This window comes from Zalophus californianus, chromosome 6, assembly GCF_009762305.2.
Source record: "Zalophus californianus isolate mZalCal1 chromosome 6, mZalCal1.pri.v2, whole genome shotgun sequence".
NCBI lineage: Eukaryota > Metazoa > Chordata > Mammalia > Carnivora > Otariidae > Zalophus > Zalophus californianus.
This window is the reverse complement of record NC_045600.1, coordinates 51,914,373-51,927,075: the sequence shown is the minus strand read 5'-3', so window position 1 is coordinate 51,927,075 and position 12,703 is coordinate 51,914,373.

The following is a 12,703-nucleotide window of genomic DNA, read 5'->3' as shown; positions in this document are numbered from 1 at the left end:
GAAAAGGTTGTCACATGACGTTAGCGATTGTGCTGCAACTATTGCTAGCTAGTTATTTTGTGAGTCTGAAACACTTTGCATGTGTCAAGAAGAATTATACCGTTTGAAATGGTCCTTTAGCATAAAAGCTAAAAATCTCTGAAAAGCTGCTAAGTGCCTGGAAGCCAGCTCTGTTTAGTTCTTTGTATGATATTTTGCCTGGGACAGTGTACCCTTAAGTACTTTTGGAGGAAAGTAATTAAATATGGTCATAGAACTGAAAGAAACAGGTAACTATGGGTTTTATTATACTATGAACTAATTTGTTGACTTTCTCCCTAAATTTCCATCTGATTTTCTATTGGAGCTGTAATTTTTTAACTATAGGATTTAAAAAAGAAATTAATGACATGGTATCTTTTCCTCAAAGGTATTACTGTGTAATCAGAGGGAATGTATGTATGAAAAGGCTAAAGAACATTTATAAGATGACATGAGACTACTGACCAGATGTGTTACTCAGGACTTTTAGTTGCAGATGACAAACATACTAGTCTAATTAGTTTGGGGAAAATGGATTTATTGGTTTATATAACTGAGAAGCATAGGGGATAGAGCTACCTTTTGGCTAAATGGGTGCCTGCAGGTCACTTACTCTCTCTTCATCCATCATCTCTTCTTTCTTCTGTAATAGCAAGGTCTTCCCGATTGGTGGTAGAGTTCGCTATTGGAGGGAAGTAATAAATTCATATTACCTTTATAGCAAACAGTTCCAATCAAAAGAATATGCCTTGAAGACATAGAAATGGCCAACAGATGCATGAAAAGACGCTTAGCATCACTATTCATCAGGGAAAGGCAAATCAAAACCACAATGAGATATTACCTCCTACTAGTCAGTTATGGCCAGCATCAAAAGGATAAGAAACAAGAAGTGTTGGTGAGGAGATGGAAAAAAAGAAACTCTTTTGCACTGGTAGTGAGAATATAAAGTGGTACAGCCACTATAGAAAACAGTATGGAGATTCCTCAAAAAATTGAAAATAGAACTACTGTATGATTCAGTAATTCCACTACTGAGTATTTGCTCAAAGAAAATGAAAGCAATAATTTGAAAAGATATTATGCACCCCTATGTTTATTGCATCATTATTTACAATAGCTAAGAGATGGAAGCAACCCAAGTACCTATCAATAGACAAATAGATAAGAAAGATGTGATATACATAAATATGGAATATTATATATATGTTGGAATATACATATAGTATTAGGGAATATTATACAGCCATAAAAAGGATGAGATTGTGCCATTTGAGACAACATGGATGGACCTAGAGGGTATTATGCTAAGTGAAATAAATCAGACAGAGAAAGACATATACCAGATGATTTCACTTATACATAGAATCTAAAAATTAAAACAGACACAAAACCAAAACAGACTCATGAATGCAGAGAATAAACTGAGGTTTGCCAGAGGGAAGGGAGGTAGGGGGATGGGCAAAATGGGTGAAGAGAAATGAGAGATACAGGCTTCCAGTTATGGAATTTCAATGGTTAGTGTCCACTTTTTCAGGGTCCAGCAAATTTGTCAGGGATTGATCTAATTGACTTGGGAAAATGCCCATCCCTGAGCCAGTCACTGAAGTTTGGCATATATGTGTGTGTGTGTTGGCGGTGGGTGTGGAGGGCTGGGTGGAATAGTCTGACATGCTGGGCGTCTGTCATGTGGATACCCCAGTTGTAGTGATGATAGGGAGAGGTCAGTTCTACCTGGACCACATGGAGTAGGCTTCACATTAAAATGAGAGCCTATTGTCAGCAGAAATAGGTTACATAGAAAGATAACATACAAAGACCATGACTACTGCACTATCCAATAAATGAGAGAGTAATTAAAAAATTAGTCTTTATTGAATTCTTGTAATGTACCAGATATTTGGTACATTGTTTCACATTTATCAGATAAATTTACTCCAAATCACATACTCGCGAGTGGTGCTACTAGGATTTTTTTTTTTTAATCTGTCTAGTAACTCATGGCATTTTAGTATATTGCCTACCACTTTAGAGAAGGTGATCCTGTATTTTCTTCTTGGAAAACTAGATTTTGGAAAACTAGGGAGAGCTTAGAGCAGATAAAGAGGAAGATAGATGGCATGGAGGTGGGAAGAGCAGGACATGCAAGAAATAAGGCTGGAGCCTCGTCTGATCAGAAGTGATTAGAGGGGACTCCATGAGAAATATCAGTAGACCAGACAGACACTGAGGTCCCTTCATAGAAATAAACAAATGCTTATCTGGGAAGTTTGGATTTGTCCTGAAATATGATAAGAAAAATATTAAGAATTTTGAGCAGAAAGGATCTGTGATGAAAAGGATGTTGAGACTTACACAGGGGTGTGCAGAGGGTACTGGAGAAGGCACTCCAGGCAAAGAGATAAGCTACCAGCCTGTTATCAGCCTCTTGATATGTAGTGATAAGAATCCAGACAAAAGAAGTGGCAGGAGTAATTGAAAACCAAGATTCAGATGGATGATTTTGAAACTCTGGAGTATAGAAGAGCATCTGGTAGAATGTTCTAAAATGCAGATTCCAGGGCTCTTCTTCCAGATGTTCAGATTTAACAGGTCTAAGGTGTGGCACAACAATGTGTATTTTAATAAGCATTCAAGATGAGTCAGATGCAGGTCATTCACAGACCACATTTTGATTCAGAGGAGGATTAGACAGGCATGTGGATAGTTATGAAGGGCAATCAAGCCAGGAGGAGAGGGGAATTTGTGTTGATGGTAATTGGAAGATTGGGAAAAGGCCCTGATTATAGGGAGAGTTGATGAATTCTGTTTACATAATTCTTATTCACATTTATGTTGGAACTTCTGGTGTGTTGATTTCAGTTGTTATCTGTGTATATAAAGCTGTTGTTAAAAAGATGTCCTGGAATGAAAACTATTAGGCACTTGTCCTTGATCAACAGTACTGGAATTGCTCTGGGTACTTACTTACCGCTTTGGCTGGTTTGGAGCAGAGTTTGAAGTGGAAGAAGGAAGTGAATGTAATAAAAGCCATGCTGAAGCTGTTGTGTTTTTCAAAATGTCTGGCTAGACATTCTTTTCCTAGTCTAGAAATTATGACTGTCAAAACTACTGTCATGGTATCTGAAAAATCAAAATGAAAGGAGTGTTGCTAGTATGAAACATGGATGTTAAAATTCTCCTAGCATATCTCACAGTGGCCAAGATGTTAATAATGTTGCTAATGAATTTCTACCCATCAAGGTAACAGCACCTCATGGGACAAATTATCTCCTTTAAGCTAAGCCTGTCAAGTTACAGTACTCTTTCAATTTGCCTAAATAGTTTAAGAAAGGTCCACTATTCTGAGAAAATGCAATGTTGGTAGTTTTTCTTTTCTCTTTTACTTTCAGATCTGGACATCCCTTTCCTAAATATCTGTGAATCATACTGGGCAACCAAGATATTTCTGTGGCATGACCACTTCTTCTCAGAGCTCCCTTCTACAATTTTGGTTATTTTAGTGAGGGAGGGAAAAGTTGTCTTCATAAGTCATTCAACATTTCTAAGTATCATTTACCGAGGAAGTCCTTCACCAAAAGCATCTTCTCTCTATGATATTGAATGGTTTCATGACATGTGATTTATGTAGTATTTATTTACTCATGGAAGAAATGCTTTTTGCTCAGCCTTTCTTTCTTGATGCTAACTCAGTCAAGATGTCTGTCTGACCTAGTGAGGTTATGAGTTCATTTCTTTCCTCCCAGGTTAAAGTGATCCAGTTCAATGTATATGTTTGTGTAAGAGTAAAGCAGGATTAAATGAAAACTTATCCCCCTACCTCAGTATTTATTACCCTGATATATATTCAGTCATAGTGTACTTTTCTCTATTTTTTTTTACTATAAGTGGATATAATTTTAATCCTTTGAGACTTTCTGCCCAATTCTGCCTGTATGCAAATCTATACCACTATTATATGGCTTTAACAAAAGGAAAAAATACTCACTAAAATGATAGTGATATAAGTATTTATAACAGCGATTATTATTTGTAGAAGCTTTCCACTACCTTTCTCCTTCTTTTTGTTAAGGAGTTTATTCTGTATAATAAGATACATTATTTCAGTGCAAGCATCAAGACCAAGAGGATAACTTAGAAGTTACACAATCCCTTTCCTTCTCTGTTAATCATTCCTCCCTGCCTTCTCTCTCTCTCTCTCTCTTTCTCTCTAATGTAATCTCTAGAACTGTCTTTCTAAGGTATCAGGAAGGTATGTTCAGTTATTTTTTTCATATGACGTACATGGACTAAAATCTCTTCCTCACAAAATCTATGGCTACTTAACTTATATGTGTGCAGCTATTACTCTCAGTGGTTGATCTCTTTGTGTCCATCTTTCATTTGATTGGGGAATAGGAAACTAAACTCCGATTATGCATTCTAGGAGAAAATAGCCATCATTAAGTGTTCACATTGTTTCCTCTGCTGCTTTGTTCAGACCCCGTGGATAACTTCTGAACTGATTAGGAGAGTTACTGAAATCTCAAGCAGGACCATAAAGATATTCATAATTATGACCTGACAGATAATGCTGCCCTACTGAGTTGTTATCTTAGGCAGGATGGCTCTCCTTGGTGTCATCTTCTGTTTATAGACCTGGACCAGAGTGCATTTGGTTGTCTCTAATCTCTTTACTATGGCATCAAAGAGTGGATAGCTGCAACTTTAAAATAAATCAACACACACACACACCCCAGAAAAATTGAGGGTGATATAGCTATCAGAATATGGTGTGATTTAATTTTCTTCTCATATGTGTGGGTATATTCTGTTTTTTCACTAATACAGAGATGGACAAAAATGTTCCTGTTTTACAGTTTGTATCTGAAATGAAAATATATCTAATTCAGCAGCACAAAGGCAATGTCCCTAAGGGATATCAGGTTTGATATTCTTAATTAAGACATCCACCAGAGTCATGTTTGGAAATTTGTTTCACCTCTGAGCTTTAGTTTCCCTTTTCTAAAACAAAAACGCTAGAACTCTTATTGTTAGACATTGTGAAGACCAATGAGGAAAAACTACGATAGAGGGAAATATGAATAAAATTGAGTGAATGGATTTTGGAGCTTAGCACCAATATTTTGGGAGTAATTTCAATGACTAATGACTGTACAGGAGATAAAATACATTTTAATAGTATTTGAGTACAGTACACTAAAAATTTAATACTTTTTTGAAAATTATAGAAAAATTTTCATCAATTTACATATACTGTGTTTATCTGTTTGAATACTAATATTGTGATCTGAGATTTCTTTTGGTATAGAATTTTCCTGGTATACTTTTCCCTAATATTTTACTTTCAATCATTTGTCTCCTTAATTTTAAGTTTTATTGAGATAATTTTCACACTATAAAAGTCATCCATTATAAGTAGAAAATTCAATGAATTTTAGTAAATTTACAGAATTCTGAAATCATCACCACAATCCAGTTTTTTTAATGCATTAGCATTCTCAGTTTTTATTTGTTTATTTTTTTAAGATTTTATTTTATTTATTTGACAGAGAGAGAAAGAGAGAGAGCAAACACAAGCAGGGGGAGTGGCAGGCAGAGGGAGAGGGAGAAGCAGGCTCGCCGCAGAGCAGGGAACCTGATACGGAGCTCGATCCCAGGACCCTGGGATCATGACGTGAGCCAAAGGCAGACGCTTAACTGACTGAGCCACCCAGGCGCCCCACCACAATCCAGTTTTAGAGCATTTTGATCACTCCCAAAAGTTCTCTCTTGCAGGTGACTTTTGGTCCCACTGTTCTGCTTTCTGTCTTTATAAATTTGTTCTCTTATGGACATTTTATATAAATAAAATCAGTATGTAGTCATTGTTCCTGGCTTTTTTCATTTAGCATAATGCCCGTTTTTTCATTTAGGATAATTTCATCATCCCTGTTGCTGCATGTATTAGTTGTTCATTCCTTTTTTTTTTTTTTTTTTTTGGCTGAATAGTCTTCCATTGTATGAATATACCATTTTTTTTTCTTTTACTTTCCCCTGATCATAGACATTTGGATTATTTCCAGTTTTGGGCTCTTATGAATAATGATGCTATGAAAATTTGCATGCATGTCTTTGTGTGGATATATATTTTAATTACTTTTGGTAGATTCCTAGGAGTGGAGTGGCTATATGGTAAGTATATTTTTAACTTTGTAAGATACTGCCAAGCTGTTTTCTATGGTGGCTGTACTACTTTCCATGCCTATCTGCAATTCTCAAGTGTTCTAGTTTCTTTGCATCCTTGTTAACAGTTGGTATTGTCTGTCTTTTTGATTATAGTCATTCTTGTGGGTAAGAAGTGGTATCTCATTGTGATTTTAATTTACATTTCCCTGATTACTAATGATATTGAGCATCTTCTAATGTGATTAATGTTTTCTTTTTTTTTTAAGATTTCAAAAATTTATTGATTTGAGGGAAAGAGATAGAGCAGGACAGGGAGCAGAGGGAGAGAGATGCAGACTCCATGCTGAGCGTGGAGCCCAACATGGGGCTCAATCTGCAACCTTGAATCATGACCTGAGCTGAAATCAACATTTGGATACTTAACTGACTGAGCCACCCAGCTGCTCCTCTTCGTGTGTTTTCTTTGATGAAATGTCTATTCTATATTTTGTCCATTATTACACTGGGTTGGTTTTATTTTTTAGCTTTAAGAGTTCTTTATATATTTGGGATACAAATCTTTTCACCGAATATGATTTGGAATAGTGTACTCTTGACTTAACAAAGCTTTGTTAATTGATAGTTTTTCCCTTTTCTCAAAAGTGATGCAGGAACAGGGAACACTTTCTCCATTTATTTCTCTGCCAGCATATAATCTACTCATCATGTATTTTAATTATCTTTATAATTAACATCTCACAAGACATTATCATTAATGTTTTATACAGAAAATATGCATTTAGATTTACCCATCTATTGATAGTTTTTGTTGCTGTTCATTCTCTCATGGATCTTTGGTTTTCCATCTGAGATAATTTTTTTCTATTTCTCCTGTGTTAGTTTTGGTAATTTGTGCCTTTCATGAAATTTTCTCACTTCATTTAGGTTTTTGAAAATATTACCATAAAGTTGTTCATAAGTCTCTCTTATTGTTCTTTAACATTGGCTGCATCTTTAGTGATGGACATATTATCTAAATTATTGAATTTATTGGCACAAAGTTGTTCATAATATCCCCTCATTATCTTATCAATCTGTAGGTTCTGTAGTGATGTGTTTTCTTTTTTCATTGACATTGATAATTTGTGCCTTTTTTTCTTATCATTCTAGCTAGTTTTATAATATTTATTGATTATTTTAAAAGAAGTTATTTTGATGTTTTTCTCTATTTTTATTTTCTATTTAATTAATTTCTCACTTCTCTATTTTATTTCCCTCCTACTTACTTTGTGTTTAATTTTCTCTTTTAAAGTTTTTTTTTAAGTAGGTTAGATAATAGATTTTAGATCTTTATTTTTTCCTAATATAAGCAATTATAGCTAAATACACCCTTGGTTGCATCCCATAAATTTTGATATGTTATGTTTTCATTTTTATTCAGTTCAAAATATTATCCAAGCACACTTGGGAGAATTTGCATTTTGCTTCTGTTGAGTGGCATGCCCTCTAAACATCAATTAGGTCAATTTGTATGATAGTATTTTCCAAGTCTTCTTCATCTTTATTGATTTCCTTTCTACTTCTTCTCTTAATTACTAAGAGAAGAGTATTGAAATTCCAACTATAATTATGGATTTGTTTATTCCTTCTTTCATTTCAACTACAAATTGTGTTTAGCAATGGAATTGATTTTCATTCTGGTGCAAGCTTCTTATCCTATCATGGTGCAGTGACAATCAGATACCAGTTTAGTACCAGTACACGGATCACATTTTGAATATCTGTTCTGGAATCACCAGTAAACTGAGATGGCTTTGTAGAAAGCCTTCAAATAACTATGCACTTGAAACTTCAAAATGAACAGGATGAAGTCTTAATATGAAAAGAGACTGTTTAAATAACTAAAAGTGACTGAAAGTTATTTGAGATGTCACTAAGAAAACCTAATATTTAAAAGGAAAAGAAAGATCTGACATCATAGGTGGTTGCAATTATTTTAAAAAAATGCCACTTTATTTTACAGCCTAATGAATTAACATTCCCTACCAAAACTATTACACTTGGTATAGAAAAGTCTCAGCTTAAAGTGGTTTCAACTTAAGCCTCCTCTGTCATTACCTATATACTCAATTTACAGAAAACTGAGGCTTAGAGTTCAAGTTCACATAGAACATGGTGGATGTTCTGATATTTTGGTTCCCTTTGCAGTTTTCCCACAAGAAGGGAATCAGCTGGTCATGTCAATTACGGACATTTGGTATAAATGCTAGATTTATTTCTTACATGAATTAATACAATGCCACTCTCCTTTATGCTGGTCTCTGAGAATTTGTCCCAGAGGGACAAATCCATTTTTAGTGGGATGATAAACCCATGGGGTTGAGGACAAGCTTAAAATGTGTTGGATTCACCAAGATAATTGCTGACCTAGTGGTACCCTATTGGAGCTGTTAACCAGACTTCCTTAAACCACTCTGTAGGTGAAGTGTCATGATAATTAAAACCATGGCACTTATAAAAGCACACACACACAAAAAATAACAGGATAAAAAATGAGTGAAGAAACAAGGATGAAGACAAAATAAAATGTGAAGATGATATGAAGCCAGATATAAGGTTAGTACACAAAATATATGCCAAAGGATCTGATGTATTGCTAGTGACAGGCTTTAAATTTGAGGCTGTGCTTCTTAAAGAGCAAATCAAAGTAGGAAAACATGATAACTAAAGATTCATAACATATTTTTTCTTTTTATCTGCCCCTTTCTTAAATAACACAAGTAATACATGATTATTACAGAAAAATTAGAAAATGAATAACAATTCTTTTGAAATCATATAATACCTCCATCCAGAACTAATAATTTTAACATGTCAAAGTGATTCAGTGTTGGAAAATAGTTATTTTTCCAAATTTCTATTTATATAAATATATATTTAAAATGGAATCATATTACTGTTTTTACTTATCAATATTCTGTAACTATTCTAATAGATATTAATTATTATTTTCACTGACTACACAGTTATCATAAATGGGTAAGTCACAATTTATTTAGCATTCTAATTCTGTTTGACTCAGTCTATTTTTTTCTATTATAGACAATGCTGTGATGACCATCCTTGTATATCTCTATACACTGGACTAGTTATTTACTTGGGATAAAGTTCAAAAAGTGACATTGCTGGATCTACATAGGATTTGACAGAAAGTTTCATTTTTGAGCTGGGTTTTGAAGAATGAGCTAGATTTCATCAGGTGAAGAATCAAGTGAGCCACAATATACCTTTTCTAAAACCTAAATTAAGTGTGATATTAGGGTCTTTTAACTGTACCTGTTAAAACCATGTTAGTGAGAGTATGCAAGGCTAGGTCATTTTCCCAAGATGCCATAGCTCAGTCTGGTTAAAAATCAAATGATATGACTCATTCATTTTTTTCATTTATGCATCAATTTACTTAATAGATATTAGTCGAGTAATGAAGTGCAAGGCACTGTGATAGGCCAGTGCATGTACTAATAAGATAGATGTGGCTAAATGTATGTCGGTGGAGGCTATGCTGCAAATCTTCAAAAAATATTTGGTTTATGTTTGCTATCCTTTTGTTGCTACAGATTTTCTGAATCAGAATATTTTTGTATGAGTCAGATATAGTTGAAAATGTGCCAATATGATCCTTTTGAAAGCCAGTGATCTAAGAGACTGCTTTTTAAACCATCTTGTTCAATCTCTGTGAAGAAAACATTTTTGCTCTTAGTTTGGGTTTTAATTATAAAGTTGGCATAGAGTTTTCACACTTAATTTATTCCCAAGATCATGATCCAGAGGTTTTACAGACAGCAATAACAGGTTATTTAGATCAATGGTTCTTAAGTGGGTTTAGACTCATTTTTTGAACTTTTATAAGTACATAGGCATAAGCCATGTGTGTGAGTCCACCAACAAATAACAAGGCAGTTGTGGTCGGAGCAGGGAGAGCAGCAGCATATGAGAATCGAGAGGGAGGGTGGAGCCAGATTACCTATGGCCTCTAGGCCTAGTTAAGGAAATAATTTATTTGTCTTTATATTTAAATATTTTGCTCAAAATACTTTTTGTTTCATGGTTCTACCTCTAGACTCTCGAGTTCATACAGATATCTCCTCTCTTGGAAAGCCTATTACAGTTCTTATCATAGCATATGATCTAGCTTCTTAATAATATTTTTATTACTTCTGTTATGTTACTGTTGTTTCCACAAGAAGATGTCTTTTGAGGGCAGTTTTTGTATTATAGATAATATTTTGCCTAGCATAATTCTGGACCCATACATAGTAGATATGCTATAAATATTGTTTATAGTTCCTGGAGGTTAGGGTGGGAAAATAACAAAGAAAAGAAAAATGGGTAGGTGATATTGAAAATATGTGTCATTGCCATTGAGAAAGTGAAATCATTCATTTAAAAACTGGAGAATCAAAACATTTCAAAATTATTTTCTGGCAATTTATATCCCTTCTTTTAAACTGTACTTTAATTATTTATCAGTTTTTATTTTTAAATGCATCTATCATTTATTTACTTCACTAAGAAAGGTCTATTTTATCTTTCTTCCCCATGTCCTGATTTAATATTCATTCTCGTCAGATAGTTTGGTCACGGCTCAGATGTTACTGTGAAATTGGGACAAGTACGGCATTGTTCCACTATGCTTTTGAAAAACTGCTGTATCTTTTATATTAGGTAAATAGACACAATTCCAAAAAGGGATATAAATTTCCATTCTAATTCTTTTCATGCTGATGTTATATAAACCACATTCTGAGCGCCAAGAATGAACAAGAACTGCTTCTTAAATAAGAAAGGATAAAGCAAGATAAAGACATCAAAGCTATTGCTATTACATTTTATCCTGAAAGAAACAAGAAATTACCAGGAAGGATCAGAACCTAATGGAAAGGGGTTTACTGTTACAAATCCCCACAAGCATTTCAGAAGGAAGTAGGACTTTTTCAGGGGACGAGATCTATTTATCCAACTAACAATGAGTCTGTGAAATTATCTAGTTAATGCAAACAAAAGGCAGGGGTTTTAATGTTATCTACTGGGTACCTGATGTTTCAAAAAGCAGGGAAATATACCTAAAGATGTGTAGAGTGAAAAGTGTCTAGGGCCAGATTTTGAACTTTTAAAACTTTCAAGATTTCTCAAAGTACAGCTTCAAGTTCAAAGTGAACTCACTGAAAACTGGTTTCACTAAGAACCAGCATCAGCATCAAGCAGCATCAGCAGATTGTTAGGACTAAGGTTTCCCAGGACGTCGGGTACTGAAGAAGCATTTTTTGTTATTTGGTAATGTTTCATTTGTTCAACAAGTACTTTAAAGCTCCATTTTTTGCAAGGCACTGTGCTAGGGAATGTAGAGGACTCCAAGATATTTGAGGTAATTATTATGCCCTTGAAGAGAAAACAGTGGTAGAAAGTTAACAGTTGCTGACATCTTTAAGCAAGCGTCTCAAAAAATTAACTTAAAATTGATGACTTAGAACGAGAACTAAAATACCCTATTGGGTGCCTGGGTGGCTCAGTCAGTTATGTGGTTAAACATCTGCCTTTGGCTCAGATCCTGATCTCAGGGTCCTGGGATGGAGCTGCATAGGGCTTCCCAGCTCAGTGAGGAGTCTACTTCTCCCTCTCCCTCTGCCCCTCCTCCCTGCTCATGCTCTCTCTCTCTCTGTCTCAAATAAATAAGTAAAATATTTTTTAAAAATACCCTATCATTTTAGTTTCAAGGAATATTGTATTCTAGCTGTACACCTAATTTCTCTTCTGTGACCTGTGTCCCCATTTGGCCCTCTTCATCTGTGTTGTGTGTGTGTCCTGAGGAACCCAGCACCATTTGGGAGTGTAGGACAGCTGAAAGGATAGGCTGTGGAATGAGGAATTTAGATTAGAACACCTCTTCCAGCACTTCGCAGTTTTGTGATTTGAGCATGTCTATAATCCCTCTCTCAGTTTTCTATTCTGTAAAATGGGGATAATATGATTGACTTTACAGGGTTAATGTCATGATTAAATAACATCTATAAAGCACTTAACAAATTGTGTAGCAATAGATAGTAAACACACAGTACTTAAAAAAATAGATCAAATAACATTACTCTTCTGTTTAGAAGTCTCTAATTCCTTTCCATTGAACTTAGAATCAAAGCTGCCCCTTACCACTTAAGTTGGCCTACAATGCCTAAAAAATCTTCCACTTGTCCTAGTGCCTTCTCACACAGCTCTTTCCCTAAGTTCCACACTTCTCAGCCGCCCTGGGCTTCTTGCTAAGCCTCCTTCCCTTAGGGATCTCTAAATGTGCTTTCTCTTTTATCTACCAAAACTCTTTGACAAGATTGTTGTGTGGCAAGGTCACACCCATTTTCACAGGGAGCGTTTTCAATGAAGTTTCCAGCGCAGTACTCTTTCCTCAGACGTGGCGTACTTGGATATCTTTTCTAGCAGTTATTCCCCTTAATAGTTTCCCCTTCTCCTCAGAAGTGTCCCAGTC